General features: G+C 43.2%; 1 protein-coding gene and 1 pseudogene across 3 annotated transcripts in view; one reads left to right on the top strand and one right to left on the bottom strand.

Moving 5' to 3' along the window:
* LUZP1 (leucine zipper protein 1) overlaps positions 1–20,853 on the bottom strand; it is an 81,605-nt gene that overhangs the window by 27,178 nt on the left and 33,574 nt on the right. The window contains exons 2-3 of one of the 2 annotated variants that reach the window (XM_081224449.1): positions 1,416–1,480; positions 463–568 (exon numbers count right to left, since the gene is read on the bottom strand). The gene's annotated coding sequence lies outside the window, so the exon portion shown is untranslated. The remainder of the gene's footprint in view (positions 1–462; positions 569–1,415; positions 1,481–20,853) is intronic. The other variant, XM_081224450.1, reaches the window with a different exon arrangement.
* On the top strand, positions 2,837–3,143 carry LOC308612714 (large ribosomal subunit protein eL43-like; annotated as a pseudogene). The gene has a single exon. The product of its transcript is annotated as a large ribosomal subunit protein eL43-like (transcript).

Below are 20,853 nucleotides of genomic sequence, written 5' to 3'. Positions count from 1 at the left end.
GTTGTCAGTCACTGCCTCAACCAAAAAGTAACTTTCACAAAAGAGAAACATTACAGTGCAATGAAAATAACCCAGGTTTAAAATCTAGTCCTACCATCTACTACTTGTATGAACTTGGAGAAGTCATTTAACCTCTCTAAGCTCACTTCCTTGTGGTGAAAATAACAGCACTTACCTCAGAGTGCTGGTGTAAATATTAAGGGAGATAATGCCTGTCGAATAGGACTATGCCTAGCATATAGTAAGGGTTCAGTAAATGGTAGCTAGGCCTATTTCTGAAGGTTGGCTGGGTGGATTAAATGAGAAAACATGTGAGGTACTTAACACAGTATTTGGTTCAGAATAGGTCATCAACGAATACTGACTTTCCTCCCTCTCTTGTAATGGTGGTAAAATTGTAGAGACTTCAGAAACCACCCAATCCTGTCAGTGTGGCTCTACAACACTGTACAACATACTCACCATTTAGGTAATTTAAGCTTTCTGTCAATGCTTCTGGCTGCTCCCCTGATGCTTGTTGTCTTGGCAACAGTCACTCACTATCTTTTAATGGCAGTTGCCTCTTGACCTGGAGAGAATATAAACAGAAGGGAAAAGATAGGTAAAACATGAATTGCACCAAGACTGGGCTGACCCAAAGGGCTATCCCAAAGACCTTCACATACACTGCAGTGTCAGAAAGAGATAAGGGAGAATCTGGGTGCAGATCCTGACTCTGAAGGAAGCTGTCTATCTCTCTCCTCAGGGGAGAGAGGGAGTTTGGCTCTAGGAGACTTACCCTTTCCTACTGGATGATATGGTCCCAGGATAGACTACTTTGTCATTCCTGAAATTAACAGACCTATATATATACATTCCCCAACAGTCTAAAAATTTGTATGACAGCTTACATTCAGGAAGGATCTCAGAAATCAAATAGTTAAATGTCCTCATTTTAAGGAAGGAAACTAAAGCTTGGAAAGGGTGAGTCACACAATTGCTTAGGGCTAAAGCTGGGAATTCTACTAAAAATAAGATGTTCTGGAATATGCACAAGGAAAAAAATAATAAAACCAAACATCTGTGAAGTATCCACCACACCCTGGGCAATATGTTTTATGTTTTACACCAGACAATAACACAATAATGTTACCCCCTTATAGATGAAGAATCTAAATTTCAACAAGTCAAGTGACTTGTCCAAGGTCTCACAGCTTGTGAGTCAGGGTTTAAACCCAAGTCTGTCCAACTACAAAAAGCTAAGTCATCATGCTGACTCTCACTGGGGTGCCTTCTAGACTTGGTCCTCAAAACAGTCCTGAACTACTCTATATCAATTAGAACAAAAACAGAGCCTATCTGCAAACTTTACCCCTGGTTTTGTAATCAGCCTTCTCCAGGAGGGCTGAAAAGCCTCCTAACCCATTGAATCTTACCCCTAACACTGGAGAAGAGTAAATGAAGGTGGAAGATCTGGGTGAAACTTCTGTCCATCCCAGTCCTGAGGAAGAACAGAAAAACGGCTTCTAAGCGTGTGGCAAAACGAAAGCTTTTGTACATCGTCTTATACTCACACTATCCCCCTCCTTTCATCACAACTGCCCATCCCTCTCTTACATATCCCACAGACCACCCTGTGACCTCCTTCCCAGGCTGTTGGTCCCTTTAATCCAGTTTCCGCACCTCCACCACCAACCACGTAACATACACACAGATACAGAATCCACCCCTACCTCCATCCTCCTAGGGAGCTAGAAGGCTAGAATTAAGATGAAGAAGTAATAAAATGATAGCTTTTTAAAACTGGCTTTAAAAAAGACGAGGGCTTGAAGTCTCAAGCCAGTTAAGACCTAAGAGAGAAGAATTATTGACAAGCAATGAAAACAGCTAGAAAAAGGAGTAGAAAAAAGGATCTGTACCAGGGGCAGCACCCGAGGGATGGCTTGGGTGGGCGTGGCAGAAGCTTTAGCTCTCTCTCCCCCCATCACACACTTCAGAAAAAGAATCAGTCTACGCAGATTAAGTATGTTTGCTATTCAAACAGCATCAAGACTGGCCCACAGATCTTCTGTCCTGCCCCTGCACCCACCTCGCACACACACACACACACGCACGCACCCCTTCCTTTGCATAGCCCAGAACCTTTCCTACATAAACATTCTAAACCCCTGACAGGGGCAGCAGCACCTCTACTGAATGCTGCTGCCCCTCCACCTACTGCCAAATGTGCTGGCAAAGTAAGAAAGCCCAGGAGCCTGTGCTCTTCAAGACAGGAGAGAATACATGGCCAAAAATCAAACAAACAGGAACTCCAGATGATCCTGATTTGTTTTCAACTATCACACAGCCTTTCCGTACTTCTAAGGGCAAGTGATTTCTTTCCTTTGCTTCCGAATGTCCTTTACTTCTTGCGTCCTCAGTGCACTGGTCCTCTGTCCCCAGAAACAAAGGAGGACACTGGACACGTCCTCAAACGCTGTAGTGCTGCCCCTTCAGAGCCTTTCACCCCAGGGATCCAGCCACAGCACTTCCCCAGGCATCTCCTCTGGAGCTTCTGGCTGTTACTGTTGGCGGTGCTAGTGCGGGCTCTGTGTGCCTGTGCTCTCTGTCTAGAAGAAGAGGTAACAGGACCTTACAGATCATGGGAGAGCCCAACTGCCTCATCTTCCAGAGGAGCAAATGAGTCCCAGCAAGGCGGAGAGACCGGCCCAAGGCTGCAAAGCTGGTTGAAGTGAACCCGGTTGAGTCCACCTGAGATAGTTCACAAGCCACTTTAAGGAAATGCATCAGTCCATCCTCATTTGATTGAAGATTAAAGCTCTCTTACTCTCTGGGCTCTGACCTAGGTTGCGGCGACATGGCTAAACGCACCATGAAGGTCAGAATCGTGGGTAAATATGGGACCCATTAATGGTGGCTCCCTCAGGAAAATGGTGAAGAAAATTGAAATCAGCCAGCACGCCAAGTACACTTGCTCCTTCTGTGGCAAAGCCAAGATGAAGAGACGAGCTGTGGGCATTTGGTGCTGTGGCTCCTGAATGAAAACAGTAGCTGGTGGTGCCTGGACCTACAACACCATTTCTGCCGCCACAGTAAAGTCTGCCATCAGAAGAGTGAAGGAATTGAAGGACCAGCAGAAGCACCACCATTTGAAACACTGCTAGCCTAAATGGGTTAATTTATGTAACCAAAAGAAACAAAACAAAACACTCTCTTAAATGTGTATCACTTTTGTTCCCAAAACACTTTGATAATAGATAAAAATGCTAGTGGGTAGTTCTGCTTCCAGTACACTCCTCCCACAGATAAACAACTAAACACTCTAAATAAAATAGAAAAAACACCTATCTGAAGTGAACAATGGCTGGCAGATTTTAGAAAAGTTAAAAACTGGAAGAAGGGACTGGCAGGGGAAGAATTCCCCATTTTTGGAGCTTTGACCTGAGGGTTGTCCAGCTGAAGTTCCAATTAAAAATGAAAGCCTAGGCTTTCTGTCCAGAAGACAGAGAGACCAGAGAAGCCACAGACAGTAAGAAGGAAGAAGAGAGCCTGAGATGGAGAGCCTAGGTTCTCTGTGACACTCTGCCCAATCTCCTGCTGACCCCTGAACCATGTCCGCACGGGGCACAGTCCAAGGACCTCAGCTAAGGACAAAAGAACTGGACCGAGATTTGAACTGCCACCCACCACAGGTGAGACAGAACGTGCAATTTTGAGTCTAACCAACTTAACTATCTGCTAAAACAAAAACATCAACAGAAACCAGAGTCTCCACAACATAACATCCACATGCATCCATGTCCAGGACACAATCCCAAATTACATAAAGAACTAAAAGAACTAAACCCCTTTGCAAGAGAAAAGACAATCAAGAGAGGGCAAATCTAAGATGACCCAGATGTTGGAATTATCAGACAAGGATATTAAAGCAGCTATTATAACATCTATTAAAAGCAGAGAAATTGAAAAAAATTTAAGTGGAAATTTTAGAACAGAAATGCAGGATCTGAAATTTAAAAATTCTCTGAATGGGCAGGCTTAAGAACGGAATGGAGATGACAGAGAAAAGAGTCAATGAAACTTCTAGATCAAACTGAAATAACTGGGTCATCCGCAGTCTCTAGAAAAACCACCCCCAGGCCTTTCACCTAAGTGTACGCAATGATTACTTTCTGTGATCAGAAAAATAGGTATCAGAGAGAACCAGAATGACTAGGGATCACAGAGAAACCATTACCTGTGATTCTTTTGGACCAGGCCACCCCTCATCTACTAATTAACTCTTTCAAATATAAGCAAAGAAGAAAGTATAAAGGTAGAAAATGAGAGGGCAGGATAAATATGTACACCTGAGATAACCACAATATCCAAAGTCCTAAGAGTCAAATCTAGTGCCCCACCGTGTGTACTGAGAAGGAAGGAGATTGTCATGTTTCCCCTATAATTACTGAGGTAGCGTTCTCAGGATTGTTGGAGAAAAAAGCCAGGAGGGATTTTAACATTTTTTTCTGCCCTATGTGGTCTCTTCAACAAAAATCCAACCTGGTAAACAGGCTGCTAGCAGGACGGGGTGGGACCAGTCGGTGGTCTGCAGCTGAAGAGTACCAGCAGCTTGGCGAGAGTCAACCTAGTGCCACCTGGATTGGCGAAAGCAGCTAACCTGGCACCACCACTGAGCAGCGTCCCACACTCAGGTTACCATGTTGGAGTTCAGCGGCAAAAGACACGTCCATTTCTGTAAACCCTGCCTTTTTCTCATGCCCTTCCTCCCCACCCACACACCTGCCCACAGGGAAGAGAATCCAGTGCAAGTGCTCTTTTCTAAAGTCCTGTCATTAATTCTTAAATTGTGTTAATAATAGAGGTTTCAACACTTATCTATGCTGGAGGGCTACTAAAATAATGTCTCTCTTTTTCTAATTCTCCCAGGATAATTTTTTTTTTTTTTTTTGCGGTACGCAGGCCTCTCACTGTTGTGGCCTCTCCCACTGCGGAGCACAGGCTCCGGACGCGCAGGCTCAGCAGCCATGGCTCACGGGCCCAGCCGCTCCACGGCATGTGGGATCCTCCTGGACTGGGGCACGAATCCGCGTCCCCTGCATCGGCAGGCGGACTCTCAACCACTGAGCCACCAGGGAAGACCCAGGATAACTTTTTACCCATGTACCTCTTAAGATGAGAAGAAAATACTCTTATCCCCCATATGACAGATGAGCAAACAGACTGAGAGACTTGTGACCCTTTTAGGAAAGCTAGAAACAGAGGCAGAACTGGCATCCAATAATCCCATCTCTGAGCTTCAGGGTTTCTTCACCTCACTAAAGAAGCCTTACCCAACACAGACCCAAAAATATAAACAAGATTGCAATTGGAAAGAAAGGACTAAAGAACTTAGTATTAATAAACAATTGATAAGGGCTTCCCTCGTGGCGCAGTGGTTGAGAGTCTGCCTGCCGATGCAGGGGACACGGGTTCGTGCCCCGGTCCGGGAGGATCCCACATGCCGTGGAGCGGCTGGGCCTATGAGCCATGGCCGCTGAGCCTGCGCATCCGGAGCCTGTGCTCCGCAATGGGAGAGGCCACGGCAGTGAGAGGCCTGCCTGCGTACCACAAAAAAAAAAAAAAAAAACAATTGATAAGACTCATTTGTGATCAGCATATCTGTGTAAATATTTGCAGGTCCTCAAGGAGGCCACCTGGCTCTGCTGTTTCCTTTCCTAACTAGTAGGTTATAATTGAGACCAGGTTTCCTTGCAATTAGCCCATGTTTGTGGGGTTTAGCAACAGAACCTCATGCCTGAAATTGGTGGTTATTCACCTGCTTTAACAAAGTTGGCTCAATCAGAAGAACATGCTGGCTGCCTTTAACCTCTAGAAGTCTATAATTAGGGTATCAAGGGGCCACAAGGATTACCGCAAGTAATGGCAAATGTAGTTAAACAGCAAGTCACAGAAATCACCCTAAGGAGAAAGGAACCAGAGGGCTTTTATTACCTAATTTAATCTTCATGGTAACCTATCAGGAAAATACTATCATGTTCAGTTTATAAATGAGGAAAAATTAAAGGTTCGAGGTCACATAGCTGATAAGTGATAACGGATAAGTGGATTCTCACCTACATATTTCTGCCCCAAATTTTGCTTTCTCCTCTCCATTATACCTCCTCTCTAAGGAATCATCTCTCGGATCTCACCCTCAAAAAAGTCAGTCCTGATCCACAGTCCAAACATCACAAACCTACATGAGGTCGATGGGTAGTTTGTTCATTTTTTCATTCATTCATTCATTCATTCATTCATTCATTCATTCATTCTAATATTGACTGACAGTGCATCAAGCTCTGGAACAAGCACTGGGGATAAAACAGTGAGTAGAAACAGACTGTCTTCGAGGCATTTTGTATAGTACAACAGAAAAGCACTGACTGAAGAATCATATTAAATATAAAATCTATGAAGTACAATTAACAGAAAGTGACCCACTGGGGGAGGTCTAGGAAGGCTCCAATTCTCAGTAAGAACGTTCCAAGTAGAAGAGGGAGTACAGTGAGCTTGAAGAACTAAAGTAAATCTGTATAACCAAAGAAGGGAGAACCAACAGACACAAGAGATGAGACTGGAGAGGGTCATACCATGCAGGCCTTTGGAGCCCAAATTATTATTAAACAACCCAAATAAGTTAAGTCATTTAAGTGTTAAAAAGATGTAACGTGTGTACATTTCAAAAAGATCACTTTGGCTTTAGTATGGACAACAGATGGAAGGAGGTAAGGATGATGCCAAGAGATCAGGAAGGAGGCCAGTTCTGTGGTCCAGGAGAGATAATAGCTAACAATACTGCGTGCACACAGGGCACTTACTATGTACCAGGCACTGTTCTAGGTAATTTATATGAATGAATTTAATCCTTGTAACAACTCTGTGAAACAGATACTATTATCAGTACTGAACAGATACTACTGTAAGGTTAAGTAATTTAACGAATTCCCTGCCCCCGCTTGGTGTCCTCACTTCCCTCATAATCAGTCCCTTGCAAACAACTTTAATTCACTTCTTCATATTCAACTAGTAAAACGTCAATCCTTGTTAAACCAAACTAACAACCTCTCCAGGCCTACACCAAAGCAGCAAAGTTATAAACTAAGTTGTAGCTCTAGAGAAAATATAACTACGTTGACTGGTATCATTTTAAATTTACCACCACAAATTTCAAACGGGCCCCTCAATGCTGCCAGCAATCCCACTGCATTCCCCTTAGTAGGTTCACTTTTCTATTCCCCCAAAATGACTCTTTCACATCTTTTCCCCTTTCAGTAAGCCTCCAGCTCCCATCAGCTAATGACTTTGCCACCAAGAAGCAACATCAAACCGTCATCTTCCACTCCGAATCTAACAACACACGAGCACTCTGCTTTCCCTACTGCTACAGCGAAGACTCTTTGTTAGTATATAAAGTACAACCTTTCATATCTACTATGGATCCAATTCCCTCTTATCTTTTTTTTTTTCTTTTTTGCAGGCCTCTCACTGTTGTGGCCTCTCCCGTTGCGGAGCACAGGCTCCGGACGCGCAGGCTCAGCGGCCATGGCTCACGGGCCCAGCCACTCCGCGGCATGTGGGATCTTCCCGGACCGGGGCACGAACCCGTGTCCCCTGCATCGCCAGGCGGATTCTCAAACACTGTGCCACCAGGGAAGCCCTCCCCTCTTATCTTCATATGCAGTTATCTCCACTCTCTCTTACATCATCATTTTTCTCTTTACAGACTCATACCCATCAGCATACAAACATGCTTGAGAATGGCACTGCTCTTAAGTGTGGTCCACAAACCGGCACTGGCTCACAAACTGTTACCATTATAGGTACAGATATTGAGAGTAAGCATATAGACATTTGTGTAGCAAGGTGACATTGCTGCAACATCCAAGCATATGATCAGTGGACTTCTCAAATGGTAGACCAGTAAGTTGGTGAACCCAAATAGTGAGTCATGTGTGAAGTAAGCTATGTACAAATCGTACACGGTACTACCACATGTAGATCCCGGACAGATTAGATCCAGAGGCCACATTTGAGAAGCAAGATTCTAGAATTACCCATCTTAAAAAACAAGACAAAAAAAAACCTGAAATAAACTCTCTTTTGAGCTCACTTCCTCCAGCTGCTCCAGCCCCAATGTCTCTGCTTCTCTTCAAAGCAATACCTCTGGAAGAGTTGTCTACACTCTTCATTTCCTCCCCTCTCATTCTCTCAGTTCACTCCAACCAGGCTTCTATCCTCAACATTCCACTAGAACTGTTCATCAGGGTCAAAGGCCTCAATATCGCCAAATTCTAAGGTCACCTCTTTGACCTCTAAATAGCATTAACACAAATAAACACTCTTTCTCCGTCAAAACACTTTCTTCCTTGGTTCCAGGATAACACGCTTTCCTGATCTTCTTCCCACTCCTCCCCTGGCTCTCCCTTATTCATTTCTGCTGGCTCCTTCTCCTCTGCTTGACAAGGGACAGTCCTGGACCTCTTTTCTTTATCTGTACCCTTCCTTTTTTTGGGTAATCTCATCCAGTCCCATGACTTAATATCAATGACTTCCAAAGCTTTTACCTCCAGAACTGACCCCCCTGAACTCCAAAAGGATATCCAACAAGCTACCTAACATCTCTACTCAGATGTCTAATCGACATCACAAATCCATATATTCTCATACGCTTGATGGCCTTCACCTTTTACTCTTCTCTCCCCAAACCCATTCCTCTTCAAATCTTCCCCCATCTCAGTCCACAGCCACACCATTCACCCAACTGTCCAGGCCAAACACCTGGAATCATCCTGGATTCTTCTTTCCCTCACACCCCACATGCAAATCCATCAGCAAGTCCTATCAACTCTAAGTCCAAATTTTCTTGAATCTGTCCCTCTGCCCTCTACACTGCTATTAAGCGCCCTAGTCCAAGCTCCTGGACTCTCACCCTACCAGTTACAATAGCCTCTCCTTAAGCCTCCCTACTACCAACTGTTCCCATTCTCCAAATAATGGCGAATTAATTTCTAAAAATTTAATCAGAACAAGACTCTATCCTGCTTAAAAACAACAAAATCTCTGGGCTTCCCTCGTGGCGCAGTGGTTGAGAGTCCGCCTGCCGATGCCGGGGACACGGGTTCGTGCCCCGGTCCGGGAAGATCCCACATGCCGCGGAGCGACTGGGCCCGTGAGCCGTGGCCGCTGAGCTTGCGCGTCCGGAGCCTGTGCTCCGCAACGGGAGAGACCACAACAGTGAGAGGCCCGCGTACTGCAAAAAAAAAAAAAAAAAAAAAAAAAAATCTCTAATGGCCTTCCCATTCACTTAGAATAATCCTAAGTCCTCACCATAGCCTACAAGGCCCTACATGATCTAACCCCTATCTACTTCTCTGGCCTCATTTCCCACCAGGTCCCCTCCTCACTTCCTGTTCCTTGCACACACACACACACTGTTCATTCTTGCCTTAGGGCCTTTGCACTGTTCCCTTTTCCCTTTGTACAGCTGGCTCCTTTTGTTCACTGAAGAGTCAGCTTACATTTTACCACCTCTATAAAGATTTGACCAGCCGATATAAAGTAGCTCTCACCCTCTAACATATCACCCTGGCTTATGCTCACCTTTGCACTCAACCTTATCTGACAGTTTGTCTATTTGTTTATTGCTTGTCTCTTCCTCCCCACTCCCTGCCTAGCTCATCACTATATCCCCAGGGCCTAGATCAGTGCCTGACTGACCATAAATAGATGAGTCTACAGCACAGGGGAGTGACTTAGGCTGGAGACATGCATTTATGAGTCATGTGCACAGAGGTGTGGCTACTAAAGCCAATGGGGTGGATGAGATCACCCAGGGAGAGTGTCCACTAGAGGAGAGGGGAGAGCCAGGGAGAGAAGGACATTTAATAGCTGAAGAGTAGAGGATGAGCCTGCACAAACAACAGAGAACGATGAGGAGGAACGAGAGAGTGTTATGTCACTGGAGCCAAGAGAAGAGAGTGTTTCGAGAAAGAAAGGGAGGCCAACAGTGTTAACTTCACTGAGAAAATTAAAGATGAAAAATATCTGTTGAATTCAGCTTCATGGAGGACATTAGTTACCTTAGCAAGAGGTGTTGCAGTGAAATGATCAGGGCAAAAGCCAGACTAGAGTGGGCTGAGTGAGCAGAGTGAGGCAGTGAGTATATACAGCTTTTTAGAAAAGTTTGGCTGTTTGAAAGTGAAGGTGATGGATTACAGAGAATGCAGGGCTGAGGAAGCAGAGCTGTCCTGTTTCTGTTTAATGGGGGCACTCATCGAGTACTGCTGCACTCACAAGCTGCAAGTCACCCGAAGGTTTCACACCCTCACACCCAACTTAGGATGCCATTTCCCTTGGACTGATTCCTAAATGCCCAGAGTATCTAGAAGTTTTTGTTTACATGTACATCTCATCTCCCTTACTACATACAATGGAAGATAAAAACACCCTTCTATATTCTTTCACTTGGTGCTGTCAAGACAGAACACTGGGCTTTCTTACTAAAGGGCCTGAGTTTAAAAGGTTTTCTGCTGCCATTTTAACTTCAAGGCATATTTGGGGATCACTGTTATTTCTACCCCAACGAGAAGCTTTTTTTCCATTTTATAGCCCCTAGAGCACTTCCCTTTGTCTCCATTCCACACTCCCTGTCCACCCTGCCTGCTTCCCAGGCAACACACTATAATGGCAACGGTCTTGGGAGTGAGAGAATCTGCGTTCCCACTATAATTCAGTCACATATCAGGTTAGGTGACTAAACTTCACAATCTCAGTGTTTTCAAGTGGATATAGAGATTATAATATCTAAACTTCATGGGGGTGTTGTAAGGGCTATATGAAAATATACATTCAGTGCCTGAGCACATAAGGCCTAGCATAAAACACATCCTATAAATGTTAATTCAATTCTCTTCTCATTACCATTCTGATTAAGCCTTACATCCTCTGCACAAGTTTCTTTAGTTTCTTTTTTCCCTCTGTCTATGTTGTACCAGAAAGAGGAGAGGAACCTTGAGAAATTAACTTGCCCAGTTCCAACCGAAAGAGTTTTAAAGAAGTACTAAGAGAGGTGGATGGGTGGGGCCAGAGGTGTAACCAAGCAATATCTGAAAGGGCAGGGAGGATTCCAGAAACAGGCAGGCTCCCTGCCAGGTTCTCCTGGGTCCCCTCCAGGTTCCTTCTTTGCAGCTAAGGCTGTGTCTCTGTATCATATGCTCTTTTAGTAAGGCATGCTTGCCAACAAGTCTCAAGTCAATGTCTTCAGTATTAAAAAAAGCAAAACAGCACTTATACTCACACACATACTGGGCTGTACAAAGGGCAATGGAATCCTGAGTTCTAGTCTTGACTCTCCAATTTATTAGTTCTGGACCCTTGCAGGATTATTCTAATTCTCTTACTCAGAGAAACTCTTACTCAAAGTTTCCTCACTTGTAAGACAAAAATAACAATCTGTCTTCACTACAAGACTGAAAGGATCAAATGAAATAAGGTACGTGAAAGTACTCTGCACACTATAAAACATGGTTATTGTTATATTATAGGTATACAAAGAAATTACAGAGTCTGCCTTTGGCCAGTTTAGGTGTAAGTTTGACTGAAAAAGTCCCCAGCTCTGGAGTACTCTATTCTATGTCCCAAGGCTACCTATTTCCAACCCAAGTCCCTCTGTCCCTGGCAGCTGATAAACTTATATTCTAATTCCACTTGATTCCCTTATCTTAGAAAGGTTTCTTGAACTTCTCTGGCTAAATGGCTCCATGTCCCCAAAATGGTAAAGACCATGACACCTGATGATCTCTAAGGGCCCTTTTGGCTTGGACATTCTAAGCCTCTCTATCCTATACTCTCAAAGCACTTTGTCTCCCTACTTGAGCAATTTCCAATCTACTTTGCATTATAGCTTTATCTTATATCATCTCCTAAGGAGAGAGCAGAAGGTTGTCTTAAATGAGTTTTATATTCCCCACGGCACCTAACATGGAGCTTTGTACATAGAAAGTACTCAAAAAGTATTGGCTGAATTGATCTATTGCTGATTTCTCATTTTTTGCACTTATTGTCCATACCACACAATAACTATAGACTATCTTCTTATCCTTTTATATTCCTTTTGTAGCTCCACAGGCCTGGCAAAATGTGAAACACATAGTCTATATTTTTTAAGGACGGGTGAGTGGTTCATTCCTTGATCAAGGTAAAAAAAAACTCAGAGCCAATCAACCTCTCCTACCTACGATTTTTAACAACTGCCTCTGGTTACTGACATATATAAACATGACATTTATCAGACTGTCATAGGAAACTGTATAACAGTTATTACACGGATAGAGGCAAATGGAATGCAGGAGTTAAAGGCTCTTTTTTCCCCAGTGACATCAATAATGTGGTAAAAAGGCAAATATGTTGACAGCTAGCAGACCTGGACTCTAAGCTCATCTCAGGGAGTGTGGCGGGGTGGGGTGGGGGGGATCTTCTAAAACGGTTCCCAGTGATGTCCACCTCCTAGTGTCCATGTTCTATGGGGGCTCCTCCCTTGAGTGTGGGCTGGACCTAATGACTTACTTCTAATGAAGAGAATATGGCAAGAGTTATGAGATGTCACTTCTGAGATTAGGTATAAAAGACTGAATTTTTTCTTGTTGCCTCTCTCTTGCTCTCGCCACCTCTTGCTTGCTTTGATGAAGCTAGCTGCTATGCTGGAGAGGTCCGTGTAGCAAGGAACTGAAGGTGGCCTCCACCCACCAACCGGCAAGGAACTGAGGGCCTCACTCCCATGTCCTGGAGGAACTGAATCTTACCAATGACCACTGAGAGAACTCTGAAGCTGGTCCTTCCCCAGGCACACTGGAGGTGACTGCAGCCCTGGCTGACGCCCTGATTGCAGCCTTGTGCGAGACTCTGAAAAAGGGGACCCAGCTAAGCCCTGCCCAGGCTCCTAACCCACAGAAACTGTGATATAATAAATGTATATTGTTTTATGCTGCTAAATTTTGTTATGCGGCAACATATAAATAAGACACCCTGTATATTAAAAAAAGCAGGGTGGGTGGATGGAGAGACCCTATGTATTAAAAGATTCTTAAAAGACATATCAATCAATCACAATGTATGGACCAGATTCAAACAAACTGTAAAAAACAAAACAGAATCATTACATTGATAAAACAACTGGAATTTGAATGACTAGATATCTGATGACATTAAAGAATTCTTGCTAAATTTTTTTTAATATTTATTTACTCATTTATTTATTTGGCTGCATTGGGTCTTAGTTGTGGCACACGAGACCTTTGCTGCGGCACGCGGGATCTTTTGTTGCTGCACGCGGGCTCTTTGTTACAGTAGGCGGGCTTCTCTCTAGTTGTGGCATGCGGATTCCAGAGCGCACAGGTTTAGCTGCCCCACAGCATGTGGGATCTTAGTTCCCCGAACAGGGATCAAACCCGTGTCCCTTGCATTGGAAGACAGATTCTTAACCACTGGACCACCAGGCAAGTCCCTCTTGTGAAATTTTTGATGTGATGCTGTGGGTTTTTTTAAATTTAAAAAACTGTTAACTCTTAAAGATACATACCGAAATGCTTACAGATGATACGTCTGGAATTTGCTTCAAAATAATACAGGAGGGCTTTCCTGGTGGCACAGTGGTTGAGAATCTGCCTGCCAATGCAGGGGACACAGGTTCGAGCCCTGGTCTGGGAAGATCCCACATGCCGCGGAGCGGCTGGGCCCGTGAGCCACAACTACTGAGCCTGCACATCTGGAGCCTGTGCTCCGCAACAAGAGAGGCCGCGATAGTGAGAGGCCCATGCATCGCGATGAAGAGTGACCCCCGCTCGCCGCAACTAGAGAAAGCCCTTGCACAGAAACGAAGACCCAACACAGCCAAAAATAAATTAATTAATTAATTAAAAATAATAATAATAATACAGGATGGGGTTAAGTGAGTGAGGGTATAGATGAAACATCAGCCATAGCTTATAACTGCTGCAATTGTGCATGGGTACATGGGAGTTCGTTATGAAGTTTCCTTTCATTTAAATTTGAAATTCTCTATGACAAAAAGCCTTCTTGCGGGGAGGGATGGGTAAAATCCAAGAACCCAAGGGTCCTTCTAAGTTCCAACGATCTACGATCCCACAACACCTCAAATCCTATGCTCTGACCTTCCCTAGGTTTCCTGAACTGAATATACCATTTCAATCCATGCCACTGACCTACATCATCACTTTCCCACAAAAACTCTGTTGAGCACCCACATCTGATAAGTTAGTTAAAATAAGATTACTTGGACAATTTGGCCCTAGTAGGTGAAGAGAATCGAGTGATACGATGGCTAATTGCTAGAAGGTACTTGGCACAAAGTAGGAGGAACCACCCTAGGGCTTCCTCGTGTCGGAAACCATCACCTGTTGTACTTTATCGTGCCACCCTTAGGACACACCAGCCTTTGGCCAGTATAGGTATTTTAACATTTCCTCCCTATGCTGTGTACAAACTTAATTTTTTAATCCCTTACAGTTTTCTTTCAATATGCCTCAAGTATCTCAATTGGTATGAATGACCTATTTTCTTGTTTCCAGTTTTGTTCAGCTAATTAAAAAAGAAAATCTCATGGTCTACAGTTCCACAAGAAAAGAACTGCAACAGGGAAGAAATCATATCTGCTTTTTCTTGTCAGAGTCTCTGATTCTTAGGTTAGAGAATCAATCTTTGAAGTTCCTGCTAAACAAGAAGATTCACACAATAAAGTGAAGCGAGGATAGACAACTGCGGACTCAGTAACTAGTTCCCACCCTCTTCCTTGAGGTGCATGACCATTGCTACTGACACATCCCACTTCTACTGTGTAAGATGTCCACGCTCTAATCTGTCATGATAACTTCAATCACCCACCCAATACCTATACTCTACCCCCTACCCTTCACCCTCTCTTTATGAATAGTCCTGAGATAACACTCTATCTGAGGGGTTTTCAACTCTGGCTAAATACTAGAAAAACCTGGGGACCTTTCAAAACTATCACTACTGTCTGATAACTGACTCAATTTCTATAAGAGGTCAATGATTCGAAAAAGGCAGGGGATGGGGGAGCAGGGGAAAGAGGGACCACTCTAGATGTAAAGAAACTTAAGAAACATAACTTAATGTGTGGACTCTGGGTGGATCCTTATTCTAAGAAACTAACTGCAAAGACATTTTTGAGACAATCAAGGGAATTTGATTATGATCTAGGACTTAGATATTAAGGATTTGTTAACATCATTAAATTTCATAATGGCACGGTTATGTGAGAAAATGTCCATATTTAAAGATGCATATTAAAGTATGTGGGGTAAAATTACATGATATCTGGGATTTGCTTTAAAGTTCTTCAACAAATGAAAAAAAAAAGGAATGAAGCAAATGTAGCAAAATCTTGAAAATTATTGAATCTAGATAGATACATACAGGTTCACTGTATTAGCCTCTCCAGCTTTGCGAATGTTTGAAATTTTCATAATAAAAAAATACTTTTTTTGGGGGGCTTCTCTGGTGGTGCAGTGGTTGAGAGTTCGCCTGCCGATGTAGGGAACACGGGTTCGTGCCCCGGTCCGGGAGGATCCCACATGCCGCGGAGCGGTTGGGCCCATGAGCCATGGCCGCTGAGCCTGCGCGTCCAGAGCCTGTGCTCCGCAACGGGAGAGGCCACAACAGTGAGAGGCCCGCGTACCACAAAAAAAAAAAAAAAAAAAAAATACTTTTTTTAATGCTGACACCTAAGTACAACTATAAAACTCTTTATCAGCATCTACCAAAGCTGAGCATATGATCCAGCAATCCTATTCCTAGGTGTATATCCAACAGAAATGAGTGCCTGTCTACCAAAAAGACATGTACAAGACTAAGAATGTTCATGGCAGCTTTGTCATATAGCCAAAACTGTCCCAAAAGTCCCGTAACAGTAGAATAAATAAATAATTGTGGTACATCCAAACAATGAGCTATTACATACTAGATGAATGAATGCAACATGGATGAATACCCAGATATGATACTGAGCAAAAAAATCCAGACCCAAAAAGAGCACATGCTATCTGATTCTACTTATATGAAACTCAAGAATAGACAAAGCTAATCAATGGAAATAGAAGTCAGAATAAGTGATTACTTGGGCAGCCAGTAATTGATGAGGAAGAAGCATGAGGGAGCCTTCTGGAGTTTTGGAAATATTCTATATTTTGATCCAGAACTTATCTTGATGTGAGTAGTCTTTTGGGGTTTTTTTGTGTGTTTTTTTTGTTTTTGGCTCCGTTGGGTCTTCATTGCTGCACACAGCCTTTCTCTAGTTGTGGTGAGCAGGACTACTCTTTGTTGCGGTGCACAGGCTTCTCATTGCGGCGGCTTCTCTTGTTGCAGAGCACAGGCTCTAGGCACAAGGGCTTCAGTAGCTGCAGCACGTGGGCTCAGTAGTTGCAGCACACAGGCTCTAGAGCACGCGGGCTTCAGTAGTTGAGGGACGTGGGCTCAGTAGATGCAGCACGTGGGCTCTAGGGCATGCGGGCTTCAGCAGTTGTGGCTCGCAGGCTCTAAAATGCAGGCTCAGTAGTTGCGGCACACAGGCTTAGTTGCTCTGCGGCATGTGGGATCTTCCCAGACCAGGGATTGAACCCGTGTCCCCTGCATTGGCAGGTGTATTCTTAACCACTGCGCCACCAGGTAAATCCCTGTGAGTAGTCTTCACATGACTATTTACACATATAAAAATTCACAGAGTATTTTACTGGAAATTTTGTGTACTTTAGATATATTCAATAACAAACAAACATTAGAGTAAAAATCAGAATCTTAGCTACCGGTGTTTTATAAAAGCTCTGTAAGCAATCCTAACGTGCAGCCAATGCTAAGAACCATTCCTCTACCTCAACAAGCTTCTACCTACCAAGACTCCCAGGTCTTGGACTTCCCTGGTGGTCCAGTGGCTAAGACTCCACACTCCCAATGCAGGGGGCCCACATTCCCAATGCAGGGGGCCCATGTTCCATCCCTGGTCAGGAAACTAGATCCCACATGCCGCAACTAAGGGTTCACATGCCGCAACTAAAGACCCCACATGCCGCAACTAAAGACCCTGCCTGCTGCAACCAAAAGATACCTCATGCCGCAACTAAAGGTCCCGCATGCCACAACCAAAGACCCTGCACATGGCAACGAAGATCCCGCACGGGGCAACTAAGACCCAGTACAGCCAAATAAATAAATAAATATTAAAAAAAAAAAAGACTCCCAGGTCTTCCTACTTCCACTGCAATAGTAATTGTGAAACAAGGTAATAAAAACAGAAGCTTGGAAAGATGGTGGTGCGGGGAATAAGGCGAGAGGCACCTCTTAGAAGAGTTAGAATTCAGGACAAGGGAGGAAAACTGAAGTCAGTGCTGATGGAGCTAAGAACATAGCTGAAAGTGACAGTGAGTATGACAACTCAGATTCTAGTTCTAGCTTATTACTGGCTAGCTATGGGCTTGGCCTTAGGCAAACTGCTTCTTTTCTCCAGGCCCCACTAAGATCTATTACAGTTTTTAAACAGTCTGGAGAGTTAAGTGAGAGGAATCAATTAAAAACAAGCCCTTCTGAAGGACCCTAGGTTTATCTCTAGCATAGCACTTGCCATTCTGTACTATAATTATCTACTGGTTTATCTCTTCCCACCAAACCTAGAGCTCTTAAAAGGCCAGGATTACGTATATCATCTCTGAATCCAAGCACATGCATAGAACTTGGCACATAATAATAACTCAGTAAATGTTCAATAGCTAAATAGCTGAAAACTATGAGTGCCTATACTTATGTTCTTGTAAGTACAGATATACTTATATAGACTTATAAGAAAGAATGATTCATTTCCCACATATATACCCCTTCCAAATAACACTGAATAATATTATTTTCCTTATTGATACCAACTAAAGGTAGTCCAAATTCTAAAATACCCAGAATCATCAGAAAGGCTCCCTAGTGATGTCCTACCAGAAGGCCTCAAAAGTCTATGCCTCCTCCTCCCCAAATAATATACCTCCTAATGATATCTAATGCTTATACATTATTTCATAGTTCAAAGTACTTTCAGTCCCATATCTCAATTAATCCACATAAAAAGTCTATAAGGAGGTATTATCAAATCCATTTTATATAATGAGCAAACTGAGGCTCATATTTTAAATAATTTGCTGACCTAAGGTAAACTGAAATTAACTAAAGGAGGGCTTTCAGTATGTACCCTCTTTCTTCGGAGCCCAGAAGGAGGAGAAACAGGAACATCACTACCTCTGCTCCCCTGGCCTCCCCAAGTGAGATGGATCAGTCCACTAGCTGCTTTTGCTTTATTGAGCTGACTACCTCTTAAATTTTCCTTGTCTCTATGAGAATCAGTTATATGATTTTTATGTTAAGCAAAAAGTAAGTCCAGCCCAAGGAGAAAAATCCCAAGTCTACAAACAGCCACACTCAAAAGCTTCTAGCTGACATCCTTGTGTATAAAGCTAAAGAAATAAAAGAAAAACTTGCTCCAGCAGGGAGGTATAAACCCTACTAACCAAACGGCCCTGCAATACTCAGGCAGTAATGCACAACTGATTTAGTTTGTACTAGTTTTTATATTTTCTTCAGTAATTTGTACTGTCTATTGTTTTCTCCTCACCATTGCAAATTCTTCAAGGGCAACGGTCACATCTTCCAGTTAAGACGGTCCATCTCCTATATAAATGAGCATACTGTACCCAAACTAAAACTGGATCATGTTTTTCTGACCCTGTAATTTATATAAACTGTCTTTCCCAAAATTAAAAATTTAAATACTTTTTTAATTTAAGTACTTAAGGTATTAAATACTTTAAGTAATTAACAAGCTGACATTCTTCAAAAGAATAACATATATAAAATCTAGAGTCTCTAAGAAACAAACACCAAAGAACACAGCATCTGCAATAATGGCAGGCACACATTTGAGTGGGAACTCAATAAAGGTGAACTGAGTGAATGATAACTGAGAGCTCAAAATCCATTAAAAATCACTTAAAGCAGAATGAAATAACCAGGAACCAAGGGAAATTGATGAAGAATGCCAAATTAATTGGAAAAACAGCAAGTCAGACTCTAAGGCAGTACCACCCAAAGTCATGTTTGGGGTCCCACAAGGGAACACTGGATTTAAGCACTGCATTACACCCACAGCAGAGATCTATAGCCCAAGTGCAAGCATTAGGGTAATTACTCCCCACTACCACTGCCCTGAGGTCCAGGCACAGGACTGCAGGAGTTAAACCAGGCAATACTAAAAGTGAGGAGGAAATTAGCATGCCGCCTGACACTTTTCCGGCACAGCCTAAGCCGATTAGTTTAGGTTACAAACACAACTGCAAGATTCCACTACACTGATGAAACTACTCTTTTTCTGCAAACTAAAAATAACCTATTTATCAAATCCGGAGCATTCCTCAAGTATTTTTGCCCTGTCAGCTACCCGAAGTTCCATTTCCTCAAATCCTTCATTTAATCTACAGTGTTTTATTGGATCCAAGTCTCCCCGTGTCCCTCAGCTTCCCCCTTCATCCTAATCCTGTGACTACTGCAAGAGACAAAAACCCTTTCCTAACTCAAGCTTTTTAAGTTTCTTTTCTAATAAGCATGTACAAAGCTTGTGGCTCCTGCCTTGTGTGGAGCCGCAAATGGATGATGGGCAGAGCTGCAGCAAAGAATAATGAAAAGCAAAGAAAAAATGAAGGACAAGACAGGGCATGATCAGGAAGTTGGCTAAATGCTTTTCATTCAGGCAGGAATAGAAGGAACCCCACCCACTTAGAAGAATAAAGCATAAGGGTGAATGGTTTCCAATACAGAGCAGACTGTATTTTACCACCTTACAACATAACAATCAAGCCTGCTCTGGGGACAGATGAATACCCAAAGAGCTCTGAGTATCCCACAAGAATCACTAGTCTGTCCTAGGGTTCAAGTGACATTTTCAGGGGAAACAAGCTCCCATAATTTAAGCCAAACAAGTCAGGCTTAAACTGCAGATTTTCTAGTCATAAAGTGCTGAGACAGGTGCTCAAATCATCAGCAGTTCTCCTCCTCTCAGGCCCTAGAGTAAACCAACACTCCTTTTCCAAAGGTGGAAACTAACATGGACTTTGAACTTCCTTATGGCCCCTTGTTCCCTGCAATAGCCTCAGTAGAACGCCACAATACTCTGCCACCCTATATAGACGTAACAAAGCATTTGCTATTGTAAAACAGTTACTTGGGATATACATAATGTACTTCCCACAGATCCAACTTTCAAGTCTTCTCTCGCTCCTATTTCTAACCTTTTATCTCTTTAAAACAAAACAAAACAAAAACTGGCTTATCTATAAAATCCACACTCTCAGAAACATTCCTCCTGAAAAAAGAAAACTTTAGCCTGCGACCACCCAAGGTGCACTGTGGTAAAGTTCCAGTGCAGAATCTATGCTGTGCGTCAAAGCAAACTGCAAGTTGTGGTCCTTCCAGGATTCATGAAATCAAAGAATATCAAAGCTGGAAAAATCCTTGGGGGTCAATTATCCAGTCCTAATTTTCATTTTATTTTTTATTCTTATTTTTTTGGCCACACCCGGCGGCTTATGGGATCTTAGTTCCCCAACCAGGAATCGAACCCATGGCCCCTGCAGTGGGAGTGCGGAGTCCTAACCACTGGGCCGCCAGGGAATTCCCTCATTTTCATCTTAATGATGGGGAAGATATGACCAGAAGAGAGGAAATGGAAGCTTGGAGCAAAACTGAACCTAAGACCTAGGTATCCAGACTCCC

The sequence above is a fragment of the Mesoplodon bidens genome (assembly GCF_964165515.1).
Source record: "Mesoplodon bidens genome assembly, chromosome: 2".
Classification (NCBI taxonomy): domain Eukaryota; kingdom Metazoa; phylum Chordata; class Mammalia; order Artiodactyla; family Ziphiidae; genus Mesoplodon; species Mesoplodon bidens.
This window is presented reverse-complemented; position numbering and strand designations above follow the sequence as displayed.